The following is a 20,609-nucleotide window of genomic DNA, read 5'->3' as shown; positions in this document are numbered from 1 at the left end:
CTCATTGTCCTGACACACAACACAAAACTATCCACAACAATACACACTAACTAAACAAGACAACACATTAACTACACACTCCAAACACACGAAACGTCACAAATCTCTCACATCTCAAAACTCGCTCTCTCTTTTTCTGCTGTCTCTCTCTCTCTCGCCGTCACTCCTAAAACCTGCCCTGTTTTTGTTTGTTTGTTTGTTTGTTTGTTTTTGGTCATAAGCAGAGAGTGCTTGCTAACGCTGTTCTTAGACAGTAAAAGTGAGGAAACTATTGAGGAAAAAACGCCGCGTATTTATTGTTTATCATGACTCTGGTTTTACGTGGCCTAGCAACACAATTTAAAAACTGGTATCTATCACCTTGTTGCTTTGTCTTTAAGTGGCCGTGTGATTGGCTTACCACGACTACTTTATTCTTCCTCAGTCAAACAGCAGCGCTCATGCCATTGTTTTGCCCCCTTAGCTCAAGGTGTTGTGCTAGACAGTGATCGTGATTACTGTCCGCGGGAGCATCTACTACTGTCCAGATTACTTACAGCTACTTCCATGCAACTGATATAAGATGCGGTAAGCTGAACACAGCTTCAACCATCTGTTTGTTGAAAAATAGTAACGGACCGCGTTTTGTTGTTAGTAACTGTAACGGCATTGTAACGATAGGAATAGTAATTAGATTACTCGTTACTGAAAAAAAGTAACGCCGTTAGTAACGCCGTTACTTGTAACGCCATTATTCCCATCACTGGTTATTTGTGGGATTTGCTTGTGATCATTTTTATTTTTACCTACCTTTACCCTTAGCATTACCTTCTTGGCTACTGTTAACTGAATGCTCAGACAATGCCATTGGTCAGTTGCAATGTTGGTCCTGGACACATATATGTAGCAATGACACCAACACAGTAATGTCAGATTGTACAAAAGTTATACAAGTATAGTGTTTCCCTGTACTTACTACACTACTCAGTATTGTGTAGTAAATTTAATTGTACTATTTTTTTCCAATAGGAAGATGGCGTGTATTGAACAGCTGCAATCACAAAAATATTTGATCTCGCAAGTTCACTGGATAACAAGGAAAATCTGGTAAATTAAAATGGACTAATTTCATAATATTTAAAAAATATGTATTGTAACATAAATATGACCTTCCTGTTTGATTTTTATATGCTACTGTTTACATTCTGTAACACACTCACTATGTTCTGTTCCTTTCCTTTCAGGAAATATGCAAGGAAACCCTTCAAACAGCGATAGAACAGGAAGAGAGACTGAAGGTGGGTCAGTCAGTCTCCAGTTTATTCTCAGAAAGTCTATAATATGAGTAGAAATACTATATGTGAAAAGTTTCATTTTTCTCCTTTAGGAAGAATCCAAGTACAAAATGACAACCCTCTCAAAACAATACAATGAAAAAATGAAGGAACTTATTCCTCAATTGGAAGAAGCAATGATATCATCATATAATTTTCCACCACTGCAGGAAATAGTTGACATTGCATTTCACATGTTCAAAAAAAACAGAGCTTACTTAGACAAGAAGCTGGATTTGCTGCAAGAATAGAGAACTCAAAAAATATAAATGACAGGAGTAAATGATGGGCTTCAGAAAATTGTAAGACAAACAATAAATTGAACTTGTGTTTCTGTTTTCATTTGTTGACCTATGTAACGTATATCATTTATTTGTGAAAGGACTTTGAAACTCCCATTTCTCAGCTTCAACTAAGTGCTTATTCCCCTATGTGTACTACATAGATGGAACTATGATGTTCTTTGAGATTGCATTGATAGGAAAGTGAAACTGTTGTTCAGGTAAAAAACAAAAAAAACAAAGTGGTTTTGACAGTTAATGTGAGTGATGTGAGTACATGATCAAACAAAGCTTGAAAAACCGTACGGGGTGGCTGTTATACCGGCAGGTATGACAAAGTAGTCAATGTGCCATCAGAATTATTGTCTAAAGGCAAAGAAAGATGCCCAACAGATTTACTTTACCAAATTGACCATCCCAGCCTTGCCGTAATGGTCCATTTGATTCACCTTTTATTGTTTATTTTATTTTCACTTACTGAATACGGGACAGACTTGACTGGGGGAAAGAAGGGGAGAAAGAAAGAGGGAAAGAGAAACAGCTGAGAAGAGGGACGGGGGAGAAGGGCAAAAGACAAAAACCAACAGAATGGGCAGAAAAAAGAAAAAAAAGAAGAAAAAAATGCATCTATCGATCACCTGGATCACCTGTTGAGAAAGAAAAAAGAAAACAAGCAGAAGAGAACAAGAGTAATAGAATAAACAACATCACAATGATATATGGGAATATGACAGTAAATACTAAATATTAAACATTATTGTGCAGCACATAAGATCGACAGCGCACAGTGTGCTTTGAGGTAGGAGCCAAAAAGAGTGTAGTTTGTGGGTGTGATCCCCCGTGTGTACACCTGTGAGCATGGACGCGCTTGTTTTTTTAAAAGGTTCCTTCATGTAATGATCTGCTAGTGGGTGTGGGGGGGCCACTGCCCCGTCCTCCAGGGCATGAAGCAGGTATGGAGGAGATCAAAGCTCCAGACATCCAGAGGCCCCCAGAACACAAGAGACCAAGGAAGACCAACAGAGGGGCAGCCGCGCCACTGTCCCAGAAAGAGCTGAGGAGAGTCCCAGATGAGGGCTCACTCAGCAGCCGCGGAGCAGAAGCCAGGGGGGGTTGCAGTGACGCACCCATGAGCTCCGCTGGCAGCCAGCTGTGCCTGAGTGACCGAGCCCCAGGCCGAGAGGCCGGGGGCACCCCACCTCCGAAGTGGCCCGAGCGAGCCCCAGGCTCCAGGCCCCGATAAGCGGCCACCAAGGAGTGAGCCGGTGTGTACCTGGACGCCCATCCCCAGACACAAAGAACCATCAACGCACTGACACCTGAGGGAGTCCGCCACTGGCAGGGGAAGTGGTGGTGGGTGGAGATAGGCCTCCAAACCTTGGAGGGCCTAAGATGTCCCCAGAGAGGTGGCGCCTGACACCCAACCTGACATATAGACACAGACATACATGCACACACAGATACAAACATCCATTCCCACCCTCATGCTCTGATATGCACTTACTCCACACTCAACCAACGTGGAGACAGACATAAAGAGACGCTGTACACACGATCACACTCCCCAAGCGTACTCTACAAACCAGGTCTAGGTACCCTTGCCCCTGGAGGGGGGAACTGCACCCAGACCCAGGTGGTGTTACCCTTTTCCCTGCGGTGGGGAGAGGCAGACCGCCCCAACTGCGTAGCAGCAGGGAGGCCCCACACTCCAGACCCCAGTCGGATGGCCAACTCCTCCTCCTAGCCCCCCCGCTCCAGCAGGCTGCAGAGAATGGGGGTGAGAGAAGACTCCAAACCTCCCTCCACCCGCTCATTGTCGTGTTGATGCATGTGTGTTCTAAGGTGCATTTAAAACCCAGGAGGGCATGGAGCTACCTGCCAGAGAGCAGCAGGTAAGCGCAAGGTCCCTCCTGCTGGCCCTCAATGTCTACGTGTATTTAAAATTGAGAGGTGGGCAACGATGCCAGGGGTGAGGTGTACACCCTGATGGTCTTTTGGAATCCGTGTATCGTGCCCACCCCCAAGATCCCATATGTATGTGTAATGAGAGTGTGAGTAATGTGAATGTCTAAGTTGTGGGATAAAATTGAGGCAGAGGCAGCCAGAAGGGGGGGGGGGGGTAGCCTCCTCTGCACCCTGGTGACACACCCCTACTCCAAGGCCCTGCATGTGTGGGTGGTTGTGGTGGAGCGGGAAGAGGGAGGCAGCTGGAGATGGGGAGGGAAGGAAGGGAGGGGCAAGTGACCCCTCCCTGGGGCCAGCTCCCCCGCTGACCCCAGTAGGCACCCCCATACTCCGCGATCCACCAGGGAAAGGGGGCCCAGGCCCATCCAGACCGGGGCCCAGTGCAGCAGCGCCTCCCGGCCCCACAGAGCCCAGGACAGTCCACCCAACCCCACCACAGAGAAAACTGCACCCACCCCACCATCCACTCATCTTCCAGACTACATAAGACAATAAACGCCCAGGCTGAGATCTTCCTCCACCTCTCCTGTATCTCCCCCTCCTGCAGAGAGAGTTCCTGAAGAGAGGAAAGCTCCTGCAAGATGTGACAACCTCCCTCACCAGTTGAAGAGCCCCCCAGTTGGCTCAACGCACCGGCGGCACCCTGCGCCAGGGCTGGGCCCCCATGCACCCACCCGCCCACAACCCCGGCAACACACCAACCAGGACCCAAGCCCCCGAGGCCCGGCCAGGGCCCCAGCCCAGAGACGGAGCGCCCCCAGAACCTCACGCCCATCTCGGACCAACCCAGGGGCAGCCAGGCTACCAGGTCAGTAACCCACGTCCGTCAGCACAGACCCTCCCCTAGCCCCGCTGCACGCAGCCACGAGGAAACAGTCACCTGAGAGCCAACAGAGCCCCTAATTGGACATGACCGCTACCCCCGGGTTGAGCCCCCCAAGGAAGATGCCTCCGGGGAACCCCCCGACGCCCTAAGCCTGTCCCTACCCCCACGCCAATCACAACAGTGAAGGCGGGACCAAACTATGACCCCCCACCCCCACTAGGTGATGGAGCTGATCAAAGGAGCCCAGAGCAATTGATCTGATGTGGTGGCAGAGGCTGTATCAAGACTAATGTAATCTAATAGATAGTTTCTATATTGGTTAGAATTAAGATTATTTTTATTTTTCCAGTTCATGAGGACTGTTTTCTTGGCTATGCATAGGGCAGTGAAAACCATATGGGCGATATTCTTTTCTGAAGTGACATTATCTAAGCTGCCCAACAAACACACTAAGGGGGAAGTTGGAATGTTACATTTCAGACACTTCGATAAGTCTTCACATATCTCGCGCCAAAACTTCTGAACTGGTGGACAGAACCAAAGAGCGTGGATATAATTGTCCGGTGAATTGGTTTGGCAGTGTGAGCAGTTGTTGGTAGACGTAAAGCCCATCTTGAACATCCGATGACCTGTATAGTGCACTCTATGTAATATTTTGTATTGAATTAATTGAAGACTGGGATTTCTGATTAGATGAAAGGTTTTTAAGCAAGTCTGAGACCAGAAGTTTAGGTCTAAGTTAACTGATAAATCCGCTTCCCATTTTGCAATAGGAAGTGATATTGATTCATCTGTTTTAGAAAGCATTCTGTATATTTTGGATAGTAATTTAGGGGTTTTAAGAGTAAGAAATTGAACCACACTTGGTGGTGTTTGTAGTTCAACTTGACCCAGTTTAAATTTCTTTTTTACTATGGATTTAATTTGTTGATATTCTAAAAATCTTTTCTTGTTGATCCCATATTGTGTAACTAGTCCGTCAAATGAAATAAATTCTGTTCCTTCTAGTATATGTTCTAAATATTTGATTCCTTTACCACTCCAATCTGAAAAGTTTATCATATTATTGTTTTGTAATATGTCAGGGTTGTTTCAGATAGGTGTACGTTTGCATGGGATTAATGAAGACTCCGTCAATTTTAGAAACTCCCACCATGCTGTCAGTTATGTTTTCATTTTAACATACTGTTTTAACACAATTGATCTAAAATCAGACAAAAAACATAAAGTCAGAGTAGAAAAAGTTACATTTTTTTACTGTAACAACCACAAACATGTTTAATGAATCATATTTCATAACTTTAAATGCAAATATAAATTGTCATTTTTAAAATCCTATGCACGAGTTTTGCAAACAACAAAGTCATTTGCATCCGTTTACCTTTGACCTTGATTTTTTTAAAATAACCATTTCAAACTTATATAACAATCAGCTGCTCTGCATTCAGTAAGATGCCACACAAATTATTTGTGCCACTCCAAAAAAATAATTTCTGTCCAGTATAAAGGAGAACATCACAGCCTGATACCTGCAGGTCTGACAGCAGCAGGTGTATCACTCCTGATTCTACCTGGAGATAGCAGTCGCCTCATTGTTCTGACACACAAAACTATCCACAGCACTACACACTAACTACACAAGGCAACTCATTAACTACACACTCTAAACACACTAAACGTCATAAGCAGAGAGTGCTTGCTAGCGCTGTCCTTAGACAATAAACGTGACGAAACTATTGAGGAAAAAACGCTGCGCATATATTGTTTATCATTACTCTGGTTTTACGTGGCCTTTATATGCTAAATTATGGGTTTTATTCTTGTTTGTTTGTTTTCAGCACCACCAGAGGGCTGTTTTTTATTTTCACAGTAATACATATGACCAACAGATTGTCAGTGATCGGCAGAGGCGTGAAGTAACAAAGTACAAGTGCATGTGACATTGTGTTTTTTCATGTTGTGAAACCTGCTGCAAAACAAACTGAGATAGACTAACTGTGTTATTTAAAGGTTGCATGAAAATGCTCTGCAGGTTATTACAGAATAAACAGGTTGGTTTGGTTTACTTAAAGCAAAAAACAATGTGTGACTGGTGCAATGGCTGTGGTTTCATGGTCAGCGTTAGCTTACATAAAGAGTAGTAGAATTTCAAGTTGATGATGATGGTGATGGTGGTATAGTGTCTAATTTTAGGACAATATAAACAGTGTGCTATCAGCATAGAAGATGAAAGGCAAAAAGCTGCAGGTTCACACTAAAGAACTAAAGACCTCCCTGTAACACACATCAGTGTTATATTGCTCAGCATGACACACACCCTCCGTTCAGTGGTACAAAGTCTTTCATTTACAACAACCTTTGGCCACAAACTCTGGGCTGCCTGCTTGGGTGTAACAGCCTAGAGGACACTGAGCTGGTTTCATGGTTCTTGAACCCTCCATCCGAATGGACGTTAACAATCTTCAGAACAAACTAGCCCATATCTGTTGGCTGATTTCTACTAGTAACACCCATTATCCACTGTTGGGTTGGACAGAGGTAAAATAGCAGGAAAGTGAGTAAATGAATAGATAAAATAAAATGAAGAAATATGTCATTTTCCCTTAAGCTTTCGGAGTTCAAATATCTAAAAATGGATTCATGATTCCATCATATTAATCACATCTATGCTTGACCTGAAGGACATAATCAGAACTTATGAACCAAAGAAAGACTGTCATCATCTTTATTGTAGAGAGCAGGAGGTTATGACAGTTTCTACATGCATCAGATCTGATTCTTTTTCCCTTCAGGGCTTGGCAAAGGAAGCACCACAAAGCATCTTCACATAATACATTTATTTAAATTGCATACAAATGTATAATGTTTAAATTAAAGAATCATTGTCATAAAACCAAAGAAATTCTGTGTTTACTACAACATTTTGCCAAAGTAAATGAAAGATGGTGATCACCCCACCGAGTATTTTTACTGTTCTTGATTCATCTAGCAAAGTCTTCTTCTTGTCCATGCAAATTTTCCCATTCTTTACAAGGCGCAAATTGATTTCATTCATTTCCTGAATTGGCGGGGACTCTTCTAATAACATCTCCAGTTTCACTTGACGTGTGTAGTTCTCTAACAGTTCATCAATTTCTCTTGTTACCATTTGGAAAATCTTTGTACTTCTTGCCTGAATGAGAAAATAAACATTTTAGCACAAATTATATAACTGCTGTTTTCTACACTTACATGAGTTTGAATTTTCTTTGGTGTGTATCAGATTACTAAATGTATCCTGATGTTACTGGAGTTTTTTAGTTACTAGTTTTATGAATTAAAGACTTTCTCGGTCAACATGTGAATAACTTGGAGACTATCTGACCCACCTTCAGCCTTTCTTCAAAATTTACAGCTCTTTGTAGGGTTTCCTGGAATAGTTCCTGAAATTTTTCCCCAAAAAAACAGAGCACAGTGAGTTTGACAGTTGCTGAACATTTAAAACCACACCAAAAGAAGGGCATTCTTACACAGAAAGGGATCATTTATATGAAACTAATTAACAAAGGTTAAGGAAATATTAAATATACCAGTTGGCCCTTGTGGGTCAGTGAACTTGAGAGATCCAATAGTATTGTGATTGTTTCCTTTCTATATTTGTCTTCTGCCTATTGGGGAAAAAAGATAGCACATTAAAATTTACTATATTATTCTGCATTGTATACTCTGCATTTACTGTGCTTGCAAGACTTGCAGTATAGATAGTCCAGTGTAATATGCATTTATTAAGGTATATTTAAAGAGTTAATTCTTATCTTCTGCCCAAACACTCTACAAAGCCAACTTGGAGACGGAATGACCCACCTTCCATCTGTTTGTGTCTTTTATTCCTTGCTTGATCGCCTCAAGTATCTATACAAACCATTGCAAATAATGAAAAAATGACAGTTAATGAGCTTATGATGACTTAGACTGTATATGTACACAGAAGTGTGTAATTGTTGTATCAAAAAAGGGAATTCAGGAAGACTGAATTCACCCGTTGTTCCTCGGAAGCTTGGGAACTTGCGACTGAAGCAAGACACAGCAGAGAGAAGATGAGAAATAAGCCTTTGGTGGCTATAGTTGGTCCCCTGATTCTGGAAAAGACTGCTGCTGCCATTGCTCTTAGAAGTGGAACAAGCTATATATATAGAGAGAGAGAGAGATTTTAGATATATTCACCAGCTTTTATTCAAAAGCTTTCCATTTTTTTAAGTGATCATGCTTTGCAGGTTGATATAAATTTAATCTGTAAATGAATTCAATATAAATCATATAACTGTGCATGATTACGATTACTACACTTACCTGCTGAGTGAAGAAGAGCTGTTGTACCGTACGGGTGAAGAATGAAAACATAATGCTACAAAGGCTTTATATACGGTGTCACTCCAGCTCACACTATATCTCACGCTTGTGAAAAGCGCTTTCACTATTGTTTTTGTCAAAGTTGTGTTTGTCTAGTCCTGTTGATAGAAGCCCAACGGTTACTGTTATGAAATAACATCATGTAAAAAGAGGTTTTTCTAGTTGAAGCCTTTCCCGTAACCTTGGTTGGAAATGCATAATAAGTATCATAAATAAGTATCATAAATTACTTAATTACTTTTTAGTAGTGTTTAATAAGTAATAGTAAAGCTACTGTTTATATTTTCTTATTTTATAGGGTTTATTTAACTAAAAAATTAAACTTTTTATGAGTTCATCTGGTTCAGTCAGGTTAATATTGTGAATTAAGTTATTTTAAAGTAACTACACAGAGGAGTTTTATGACCAACAACTGATAATTTTCCTCACTTTTACTTTTAAAGCAAACAGTTGCATGCACATTAAAGACCTTTATCAAATTACATCACCATTTGAAACCTTTCTATTTAGGAATATATTGGTTCGTGGATAGTATATTACAAATACACACTCATGTATAACTAATACACATAAAAACAATTGCCCAGTCATAGCAATAATATGTACAAAAAGCAGATTTGACAAGTTTAGGATTTTTTTTAATTATATTACTATCTCTTCACCATGTTTCTGAAAGCAGTAGGCATAGTAAAAGAAAAGAAAAGAAAAGTATACTACACAGAGCGATTACTATGATCTAAAAATAATTTAGGGCTAGCCATCATTACAATATTGAAGATCCATAATAACCAACAGAAGATACAAAATGAAAGAGAACACAGTAAGATAACAATATGTGAATATAAATTATTAAGAGCTATGAATGCCCCACACACACTTGTCAGGTACTCTTTCCAAGTTTGGTTATAATAATACCTGGAGTACCAATATAGCATTTTGCATATTATACTATTCCAATGTGAACAGTATAGATAGCATATTTCTTAAACAACCAATCTTTTCATGTCTAATGATGAGATCCAACGATGAGTTTTATAAACTTGAGGGTAGAATGATGAAGAAAACTATTTTCAAGAGTGTAAGCAAATCCATGCCAGTACCCTCCATAATGTCTGGGACAAAGACATCACAAAAATCCAAAGTAAAGACAAAATAGCTTCAACTATTTGCAAAACATGGGAATCATATTTGTCTTTTACTCAAATATTAATGAATGCACCCTGTCAACATGTGATGCCAGTATTGCTGACAGCATCCCTGTGTTAAGAGAACAACATAAACTTACAAAACATAGTTTTCTATGTGTTCGATAATAGTTTTAGATCTTTAAGAACATTGAAATAATGAGGTTCAGGAAAGAAAACAATTCCCAGTTCAGGAACAGTAAAAACAAAACAAATAAATGCCTCATCCAGCTCTTTAATCAAAATAGTAATAACAATGATGCCAAACTCTAAATCATATCTATCATTTATTTTAAAGAAGTTAGAAACATTTATAGTTCATTCCATTGAGTTTTAGGATCTCCATCTTTTTTTTCACTTTCTTTTTCACCCATTTTTAACAAGTCATCTTCCTTTCTTTTGAACAGGATCTTGGATTTCTCAAGGAAGTGAATCAAGTTATTTACTAAATCCACCAGTGGTGGAAAATGCTCTGAAAATGATGATGTCTTCATTAGTTCCTGGGTAAATTGAAGATACTGTAGTTTTTCATCAGCTTCTCTTGAGACTGCCTTGATTTTCTGTAATTTGCAAAAGTAGAATGCATCAGTTGCTTAAGAACTGCATATTAACAACTGTAAGTGAAGAAAAAACATCCAGACTTTGATAAGTTTATAGTGACTTATAGTGTTACATTCAAATATTCCTCAGTTGTCTGTGAATTTGACGCATAGACCAGGGACAGCAGCAATAAGATGATTACAACTTTGGTGTTTCTGACACCAGTCAGTCCTCTGCTTTTGGAGACGCCTGCTGCTGCCGCCATCACTGGTGAAATAAAAACTTCTGGAGAGAAAATGACAGAAAATAAATGAAATGAATAAATGAAGAATTAAATGTATGCTTCCTGTTGTTATGTTATTATTATATATTGTATAAAACATATTAACTATAAACCATCTTATGGTATAGTTTTGGCTGATCTTACCTGGCTGGTGAAAGGAGAAAGAGCTGTTGCACTATACAGGTGTAGACTGAAAACACAATGGACTCACACGTTACAGATACTTTAAGTGCTCTTTCACTTTCATGTAATATGATCCACTTTATGGAAATTAAGGCCCATCAGTTCTGACTTTTAAACAGTCAAAGGATATTCCACATACGTCACCTTTAACAACAGCCACGACAGAAGCGTGGCAGAAAAAGGATAAGAATGTGGTTAAGCATGTAACTCAGCATCATTTCAAGAAAAAACTATCGACCGTTTGTGTACATGAACAGGAAAATCTAGATGGCTTTCCTGAGATTATTTTACAAACTGCCCTGAGACTGGGTTTGTTTAACACATGAGCTACTTATAAAGACAAAGAACTGTGTTTTTAGACATTAAAACAGAATATACAAATGAACGGAAAGCGAATAATCCAATGTTAGAGCCAGCATCACTTCATATGCTTCATATTCCAGTTCTCCAATGATTAAACTTTTTGATTTTCGTTTAGTATTCATCTCATCATTCTCATATAATCAATAGTATATCTCAACACTAAAATCGACATTACATATATTGAGCAACATAAGCATGAAGCAATATACTTATAACCTGGTAACAGTGTTCATAATTTGATGCAAACACTAAAAACAAAAGTATAAGAAGTACAATTCAAACCCTTTCAGACCTTTATTTGCAGTGTGCTTTTTACATCCATTTGTATCATTGTTTCTCAAATATGTCATCCTTTGATAATGATTGTATGTATTATAGGGTTCCACATGGCCAATTTCACGAGTGAGCCACAGTCATCCTTCCTTGTGAATTTCACAGTTTGTAAAAATAGGCATTTATAACAAATCATCAGTATTACTAATTTTACTTGACAAACAAAATATACGTGTTTGGTGGTTGATGTTTCCAAATAAATCACAGATTCGGACTAGAATATTCCTGTGCTTTTAGTTCAGCAGCATTGAAGGGGACTTGACCAGATAGCTCATTGTATCCTCATCACATTATTGAGGTATAACCAGAAAACATAGCCTGGCCCTTTTATTTCAGAATGGCAAGGAAAGAAAGGATATATAAAATATAGTGTGTATAATCTAGTTAGCCAAAAACAGTGTAAGAGCTGATTGGTATTTTGCATTTTGTGGGTTACAGAATTTAGATTTTTGGCAGTGAGCAAACACTGGATACCAATCAGCCACAGTTCTTGTACTTTCTTTTGAATTTTAAAAATAAAAATTGCAAAAAAAAAGAAAAAAAAAGGCAATGATAACAGTTTTATTAAGTTTTTATTCACATTAAAGTGTTTCTTCATATAAATCATTAATAATTGTCAATTACTTCACATGCAAAATCCCCATGATCAGTGGCTTGTACTTGCATTACAACTTTTTTTTAATGAAAATAATGAAAAAGAGAAATTTGAAAAGTTATTTTTTCAGGTCAAACGTAAGTTTACAGTTAGATTTACTCAGCAATTTAAAATATCACTGGGACTCATAAGGGAAAAACATCAAACTGAAACTGCATGGTATAAAAGAGAAGTTTTACAAACACAATACAAAGAGTATTAGAGACATATGCAGACTAATGTGTTACAATTCATCTTTATGTTTCTCTACGTGTGTTAGCCGCTCCATCACAACATTTAGTTTTTCTTCATAGTCCTTGATTTCTCCAGCTGTCATCTCAAGGTGTTTGTTTATGTACTTCTTGGTGGCTTTCAGGAATGTTTTCACGTCATCAATTAAATCCAGCAGTGGTGAATAATGTTCACTTGTTGTATTTAGAAATTCATAGAAAATGTCCAGTAAGCGCATATAATCATCATAGAATAGTGGAATATAGAATATGTCTAATTTGAGATTATCCTGGAGGAGAAAATACAGTAAAACAAATGTGTAAAAATACTTTTATATTCTTTTTTCGGCTTTGGTTGTTTAATAAATTTATAAATATTTATATTAGCAGTGATAGATATTTCACATTACTCATTCACGCTAACAACATGGACAGAGACAGACTCACCTTCCTTGTCACTGCTGCTTGTTGTAATTTCTGAATGTTTTCTTTCAGTTCTTCCTGCAAATCCAGATAGAGAATGTCCTCAAGCAGCCATGTGAAACATGTGTGCCAAAGGCAAACTGGTAAAAGTAAAACTACAACTGGTGTGTGCGTGTATATATATATATATATATATATATATATATATCACAATCATTTTACCAGTTGGTCCTTCTTTATCTGTGAACTTGAAAGGTTGACCAGAACCAACAGGGTGAAAATGATGAATAAACCCCTGATGGTTGTGACACCAGTCACTCCTTTGCTTCTGGATAAATTCACAGATGTCATCACTCTTCTGAAGAAAACAGAGCATGAAGTAAATTTAAACATTTAAGTAAGAAAATTGCAAGTTTTAATTTGAGTGAAAATTGTATAAAAATACCTGCAATATCCTCTTATAGTACAGTGTTCTAGTTTGTTTTTTTTAACTTGCTACAGGAGAACTGATGAATGATAATATGAAGGGCTCACACCACAAAATGCTTTATATTCTTCAGTGTCCCCTCCCCCATGACACAGCTTACCTGTGCGTGACTTGGCTTGTCTGTGGGTGTGTCTGTGTGCCTCTGATTTCTAGAAATGGCAATATTCACTTTTGTTTTACAGTAAAACACAAACTTCATTTATGATAAAAAACAAAATAAGTTCAATTCAATTCAATTTTATTTATATAGCACCAAATCACAAAAACTGTCGCCTCAAGGTGCTTTATATTGTAAGGTAGACCATATGACCTCCTATGAGCAAGCACTTTGGCGACAGTGGGAAGGAAAAACTCCCTTTTAACAGGAAGAAACCTCTGGCAGAACCAGGCTCAGGGAGGGGCGGGGCCATCTGCTGCAACTGGTTCAGGAGAGAGAAGGAAGACAGGATAAAAGACCGGCTGTGGAAGAGCGACAGACATTAATAACAAGTATGATTTTATGCAGAGAGGTCTGTTAATACATAGTGAGTGTTTGAGCTGTCACATTGTGACAAACAGAAAATTGTGCCATTGTAATTGTTAGCCACATGATGTATATTTTGAATTTCACCGGATTGACAAAAGGTTGCGTTCTCAACCGATTGAAACTAGTTGACATTGAGTTTTAAAACAGCATTTTAACCAAATCTTTTTTTTGTTTAGTTTTTTTGTTTTTTTATCATTTGCCTATTTACACTACGTTTAGCACATGCCATGCCATTATTTACCTTGAATTCTTAATAGAACGGTTCACATTCCTTTAATCTGTTTTGTTTTATTTTTTTATAAGCACAGTGGGTTTTTCAACGTTTTCATTTTAACACTAACCATAGTCGTGCTTTCCTGTTTACTGTGAGTTTCTTGTCTTGTCTTGTCAACTATTTTGCCGATGACACCTAGTTATATCTCTTATATCTATATTCCTCCCTCGCACCTTTTTCTCTTACAGAATACCTACCTCAATTAAAATGCTGGTTCACCTCTAATTTTCTGAAGCTTAATTAGGATAAAACTGAAATCATCCTTAGTGGCACTAAATCCTACCTACTGAAGGCAAATCATTTCTCACTCACCATCCATAACTCCACAGTTTTCCCTTTACCTCAGGTTAAGAGCCTTGGTGTCATCCTAGACAGTTCACTATCCTATAAAATCTCAGATCAATAATCTCACCCGTTCTGCCTATTTCCCTCTACGCAACATTAACCGATTACATCCTTCTCTTTCTACCCCATCTACGTCCATTCATGTCCATAGTCTCGTTACCTCTTGTATTGACTATTGTACTTCTCTCTTGCATGGTCTCCCCCAAAAATCCCTCCATAAGCTTCAACTGGTTCAAAATTCTGCTGCCCGCATTATTACCAGAACCACCTCCCATCAGCACATCACCCCTGTTCTTCAGGAACTTCACTGGCTCCCTGTGAATTTCCCGATAGTGTACAAACTTCTTCTGCTCACCTTCAAGACCTTTCATAACCTCGCTCCTCCTTACCTTTCTGACCTGTTAAGCACTATCTCTTCTGCCCACTAACTTCGATCCTCTTCTTCTATCCAGCTTGCTGTGCCTTCTTTCCACCTCACCAACATGTGAAGCAGAGCTTTTAGCTGCTCTGCTCCCAGCTTTTGTTTTTTTATTTTTCTTTGTTGTCATTGTTCCATCATGTATTTTATTCTATTGTTAAGTGTCCTTGGGTTTATTGAAAGGAACTTTCCAATACAAGAAATTATTATTATCATTATTATTTTTGTTAGTATTTAAACATTGGATTTGCCCCGTCCTTATTTTGATGGCCATCTTTCATGATTTTGTTTGACTTTGATTGTCTTGAGTGTCTACATTTGTAACCATTTCCTCCATTGATCAGTGGTCTTTGATCAATGGTTGTTGATCAATGAGTATGACTGATTTTGAAAGCAATGTGCAAGTCAGGCGTTAATGATTATTAAACTAGTATAGTGCTGATAACTACAACTACTAAAAATAAATAATGCTTTAGTTTAGTAAAGTTTACATTGTTCCTCACACCCAGAGGCACTCACACCATTAGTGTCAAATTTTCACTGTTCTGCATCTTGTATTAAGAAAGTTAAAGATAATAAAAATCTTGGCTTTTGGATATATGACAAACTTCAAACATCATCGTGTGTAAGTTGAATGTGTCTAATGTTTGTTTGTTTCTTATGGTTTGGCGCCCTCTTGTGATCTCAGTCAGTATTCTGTGATCTTTGTTTATCTGACTACTTCAATACAAGCACTCAGTTAGAGGTGCAGTTTTTACGCTAGTCTTGGTCCATGAATGCATGTAGGCTTGCATGCTGTGTTACAACCTTGTAAGGCATGTACAGACCAACTCAGTTTTGCTGTTGACTTACAGAGTACACATCTTTAGCCCGGCCATTTTACCAGAATTACACTAGAACTGGAGCCCCAAAAGCACAAAGGCTAAGGCTAAGTACAGATTTACAGTTTTTATTAACAAAACTAAATTAGTCAGTTGATCAAATGTGTCCCTATGAGCAAAGGTAGAGGATTAATCAGTGAAGTGGTAAGTGGTCCGGAAAATTCCTTTCAGGTATCAAGTTGAACAGGTGAGGGAATCTGAGGTAGAATTTTCCTTTTCCAAGGTATGAATCAAGAGGAGACAGTGAGGAGGTAACAGCTGGAACACCGAGGGTTTTCTAGGACAGAGGACAGGAGAGGAACAGGTGTAGGAATCATTTAACTGGAGTGAAGACCTTGATTTGCTACTAGCTGTGAAAATAGTCTATATGATTATCTGTACGCTGTGGCAATGTGTCAGTCTGACTGTAGAAACAGTCATAAAGTTTGTATCTGTCTTGTGTGAAACTTGTATGAAAAGCATACAAGAGTGAAAACAGATATAAGATCCCTTGAAAAATTATATAAATGAAAGTTGTATGTTTTGGATACTTACAAAAACAATATATGAAAGTAATGAGAAAGTGGCCACTTTCATGAGTAAATCATAAAAAGCCTTATATGATTCACTATATGAAGTAGGCCACATCTTATGCAAGTCTTTTATAAGTTTTTACTATTTCTTTTCCATATGGGTAAATACACAGAGGGTAATGATCTGATCAAAGGCAGGGATGTTGGGAACCTATCAGGAACAGAAACAGGACCTCAAATGCAGCCAAACCTGCTGTAATGAACCGCTGGTCTGTACCATAAATTATCATTACGGGGGTTGTTGGAGCTTTGTGCACAGTAGCATTAATGACGGATGCACTCAGTAAACTGTATAGAGCAGTCTGTCATGCACAGTCATAAGCTGTATAAAGTCCATGTAAGTTGCAATAATATTTTAATCAATTTCAGTGTTAAGTTTGTTTCTAACGTAAGGTATGTTACTGCATTTGTATCATGAGATACGTGAAAACTTTCTCGTTCTGTACTTATGTTACATGCATCCATGTGCTATTTTTTAACTTAGACATGTGTGTCGCTCAAGCTAGCAGCGCCCCATGAGAAACGGGACGAATGTTTACGTGTTCACGGGAGTTTGCACCCTTGGCAAGTGGACTGAGGTATGTGATGCAATGTGATCTGATGTTATATTTTATCCAGCTGAACTGTGAAACACATTGACACTTTTAAACAGCCTTTATTTAGTTTTATTTAAGCAGTGACTGTAAATCTCAGGATTACTTGTTTTGTTTTGTTTTAATATACCTGATCGAATTGAAGCGCATTTGTTAATATTGCTTATTGCTAAGGTTCAAGGGGACTGTACAGGTATCAATTTTTTCTTATTTTATAGTTTTCACGGTGCTCAACGATGTCCAGAGAATGAGCCGTGTTTGGTGAGGAAATAAATGGCTGCACCCGTTAGAGACTCTTCTGTTGTTCTTGATGCCAAGGGCTGCTACACCTGTCATTCACAGCCACACTCACACCAGATGGCAACGAGTGGAGGAGAGCAAAAGAAACAAGCACTCACACAATGAGAGTTGCCAAGGCCATAAATCCTCACCTTTGTGAATCTTGTTTTCTTGTAAATAGTTTGTTTACAGGAAAATGAAACAAGCAATAAGTAAAGTTTCTCATGAAATGAAAGAATGCAACACACAGGATGTGTGATACCCATTATACCACTTTTTACACTGACAGTGACACACACACACACACACACACACACACACACACACACACACACACAAACAGTTGCGCAAAATGGGAGGTGTAACCAAAAGCATGTATAAAAGAACTTTGTGATGTGCCGTATTTTCATTTCTTCATTCATCAGCTTCTTTTGACATCACAGGTAAGTGAATCTTGTTTTCTTGTAAATAGTTTGTTTACAGGAAAATGAAACAAGCAATAAGTAAAGTTTCTCATGAAACGAAAGAATGCAACACACAGGATGTGTGATACCCATTATGCCACTTTTTACACTGACAGTGACACACACACAAACAGTTGCGCAAAATGGGAGGTGTAACCAAAAGCATGTATAAAAGAACTTTGTGATGTGCCGTATTTTCATTTCTTCATTCATCAGCTTCTTTTGACATCACAGGTAAGTAAATCACTGTAACATGGTTTATACAGACTTCACATTTTTTTTTATATAGAAATTAAAATGTTTCAGATTGATTTGTAATTTGAGTTTTTCAGTTGTGATTCTTTGTGAATCCTTAAAGTTGCACTTTTTTGAATGATAACTCCACTGGATAATGAAGACAGTCAGCTGCAGTTTGTAAACCTTCCATTCAAATTTTAACGCTGCACAACTTTGACTTAGAGACAGAGTTGCTAAGAACAGCAATGGCATCAGTGACTGTTTGCAGCACCACCAAAGGCTTGTTCCTCATCTTCACCCTGCTGTCTCTGGTTTGCCTTTCAAGTGCACTGATAGACAAGGACCAGCTGGTAAATTGTTTTTTCTTATGCTTCAGTAATTTTGCGAGTCACCACAAACAAAGTTGCTGGTGTAATTTAAATTCTTTTAATAACTGTATATGCTGGATTTTCAGAAACAACTCAAAGAAAACTATCAGAACATAAAACAACAAATGGACAGACTGAAGGTCAGTGCATGTTCAGAGAACCACTATGAGAAACTTGTGGATATATGTGACCAGTATAACGTTACAACATAGTAAACTGCATTCATGTAATATGAAACTGTTACATTTTATCCCATCAGGCTAAGCGTGTGGAAAGAGTGAACTTTGGTTCTGAACTGTTGAGTGAATACTTGAGCCTTATGGACCCATTGATCGCACTGATGAAGAAATCTGCAAAAGTTTTACCTGATGGTTTTCCTCAAGTTGATACATTTATGGAGAACATTAAGAATTTCGTCAAGGAAAGTAAGGCTAACATTGACAGGGAGAATGAGGAGTTGGGTGAGGAAATAGAGGAAAGTGAAAAGGAACTGGGACAACTGAAAAGAATTATTGAAGTGTTCGAGGAAAAGCAAGCTGAATTGTAAATCCCATGTCAGTCATTTCATTTTTCTCTAATAATGCATCTTTTATATCTGTGGTTATTTTTCTATTTCATATAGTACAGCTTCTCTTAACTTCAGTTTAACTTTTTTTAGAGCTGTCATTCTTCTTTACTATCTGATTTAAAAAAAAACAAAAAACATTTCACTATCAGCTACCATTGTGCGCAGACTCATATGTGCTGATGACAACTTTTAAGAATACATTTCCAGTTGGTACTTGTTTTTCTGCGATAACTTAGATATAAAAGTGGAAACAATGTTTATGTAAACTGCAAACTGCCACACAATAAAGACATTTACCTACTACTGTTATTGTTTCTATTCTTCAGCAATAAGATGACAGATTAATAACCTGCTCACATTCTTGTGAAATGCAAGTATGCCCTCACCAGAAAGAAGTAGTTGTAGTAGTTGTAGTTGTTGTAGTTGTAGTTGTAGTTGTTGTTGTAGTTGTTGTTGTTGATGATTTATTCATTTATTTTTTATGGTAATTTGCAGCATTCGTATTTTTGCATTGAATTGGGCTAACCACATCTGCGTGTCAATAGTGGCTCTGAGTACCAGTCACAGAGAGTTAGCGAATGGCTGCAATCACAGCATTGTAAGATGATGAAAGATGTACCCTTAGGTCTCCTACTCAATTCAGATAGTCTTTCCCTTTTCGCGTAAATGATGCTGTGATTGCAGCCATTCCCCAAATCTCTGTGAATGGTACTCATGGCCATTGATCAATCTTCGATCAATGGTTGGTGATCAATGGCCATGACTGATTTTGAAAGCGATGTGCAAGTCAGGCGTTCTCGCTGGTGAGCCTCAGCGCCCTGGTCAGCTGACAATTGTCTGTTAAACCAGCGGGAATGGAGACGTCCAAAAACCTTGGAGGACTTTTGCAAATAAGTAATGTCCTATTTTGTTCCAGACAGAATGCATTTTAGGATACTTGGCTGCACCAAGTACACAGAACTCACTACTGATGCACTCTTGATAGAAGCAGAGCAAGAGCACATCCAGGCATTTTGAGTCTACTTGACTTAATGTGTACTTTGAATTTGAACCAGGTAAAAAGTGACATTGGCATAATTTTTACAACAATGCCCCAATTTGCTGGGTTTTTGGGACATTCATTTATATTCACTTTTCTTGAAGTCCCATCACAGCATCTAAATCAGGTCACCCCTCCACCATTGTGACTGACAGTTTTATGAGAACTTTCATGTGAATGGGTGAATGCACAAGTTTGAGTGCTCAGATGAGTAGAAGAGCGCTATATAAGAACCAGTCCATTTACCTACTGGTGGTCCGGGCAAATCCAGGTTTTGATTGTGTGATCTTTTTCTTCTTTCAGAAATATGGGAAAGAATACATGAAGTGAGTAAAAACTGAGGAATGCAGTAAAGAAAACTCTGTGTGTGTGTGTGTGTGTGTGTGTGTGTGTGTGTGTGTGTGTGTGTGTGTGTGTGTGTGTGTGTGTGTGTGTGTGTGTGTAAGAAGTGCTGTGGGTGGTGTATAACCAAGAGTGATGGAAAGAGATGTGTTAAAATGTGGACAGAAGAATAAGAGAGGGAAAGTGTTAATAAGTAGTGATGAAAATGACATTAAATATGTCTTAGTGTGTTAGTACAGGTGGCTACGGAATTGGATCAACGTCCTCCA

At 38.6% G+C, this 20,609-nt stretch overlaps 5 long non-coding RNA genes across 5 annotated transcripts; 2 read left to right on the top strand and 3 right to left on the bottom strand.

Moving 5' to 3' along the window:
* The first annotated feature begins 1,003 nt into the window (after positions 1-1,003).
* Positions 1,004-1,563, top strand: LOC143417101 (uncharacterized). The gene is made up of 3 exons (XR_013097324.1): positions 1,004-1,086; positions 1,224-1,277; positions 1,367-1,563. It is a non-coding gene; the product is annotated as an uncharacterized LOC143417101 (long non-coding RNA).
* A 5,555-nt stretch (positions 1,564-7,118) lies between these two features.
* On the bottom strand, positions 7,119-8,814 carry LOC101473037 (uncharacterized). Its single transcript, XR_013097323.1, has 6 exons — positions 8,715-8,814; positions 8,404-8,547; positions 8,229-8,276; positions 7,955-8,032; positions 7,754-7,807; positions 7,119-7,557 (listed from the first exon to the last, which is right to left on the bottom strand). It is a non-coding gene; the product is annotated as an uncharacterized LOC101473037 (long non-coding RNA).
* A 655-nt stretch (positions 8,815-9,469) lies between these two features.
* LOC101473337 (uncharacterized) lies at positions 9,470-10,967 on the bottom strand. Its single transcript, XR_191268.3, has 3 exons — positions 10,926-10,967; positions 10,632-10,783; positions 9,470-10,518 (listed from the first exon to the last, which is right to left on the bottom strand). It is a non-coding gene; the product is annotated as an uncharacterized LOC101473337 (long non-coding RNA).
* Positions 10,968-12,235: 1,268 nt separating this feature from the next.
* Positions 12,236-13,458, bottom strand: LOC143417100 (uncharacterized). Its single transcript, XR_013097322.1, has 4 exons — positions 13,393-13,458; positions 13,170-13,305; positions 12,972-13,025; positions 12,236-12,814 (listed from the first exon to the last, which is right to left on the bottom strand). It is a non-coding gene; the product is annotated as an uncharacterized LOC143417100 (long non-coding RNA).
* Positions 13,459-17,704: 4,246 nt separating this feature from the next.
* On the top strand, positions 17,705-19,262 carry LOC143416546 (uncharacterized). Its single transcript, XR_013096940.1, has 4 exons — positions 17,705-18,020; positions 18,246-18,373; positions 18,478-18,531; positions 18,651-19,262. It is a non-coding gene; the product is annotated as an uncharacterized LOC143416546 (long non-coding RNA).
* Positions 19,263-20,609: the final 1,347 nt, after the last annotated feature.

Source organism: Maylandia zebra, linkage group LG3, assembly GCF_041146795.1.
Source record: "Maylandia zebra isolate NMK-2024a linkage group LG3, Mzebra_GT3a, whole genome shotgun sequence".
Taxonomy (NCBI): domain Eukaryota; kingdom Metazoa; phylum Chordata; class Actinopteri; order Cichliformes; family Cichlidae; genus Maylandia; species Maylandia zebra.
Note: the sequence above shows the minus strand (reverse complement) of the source record. Positions and strands in the feature narration are given on the sequence as shown.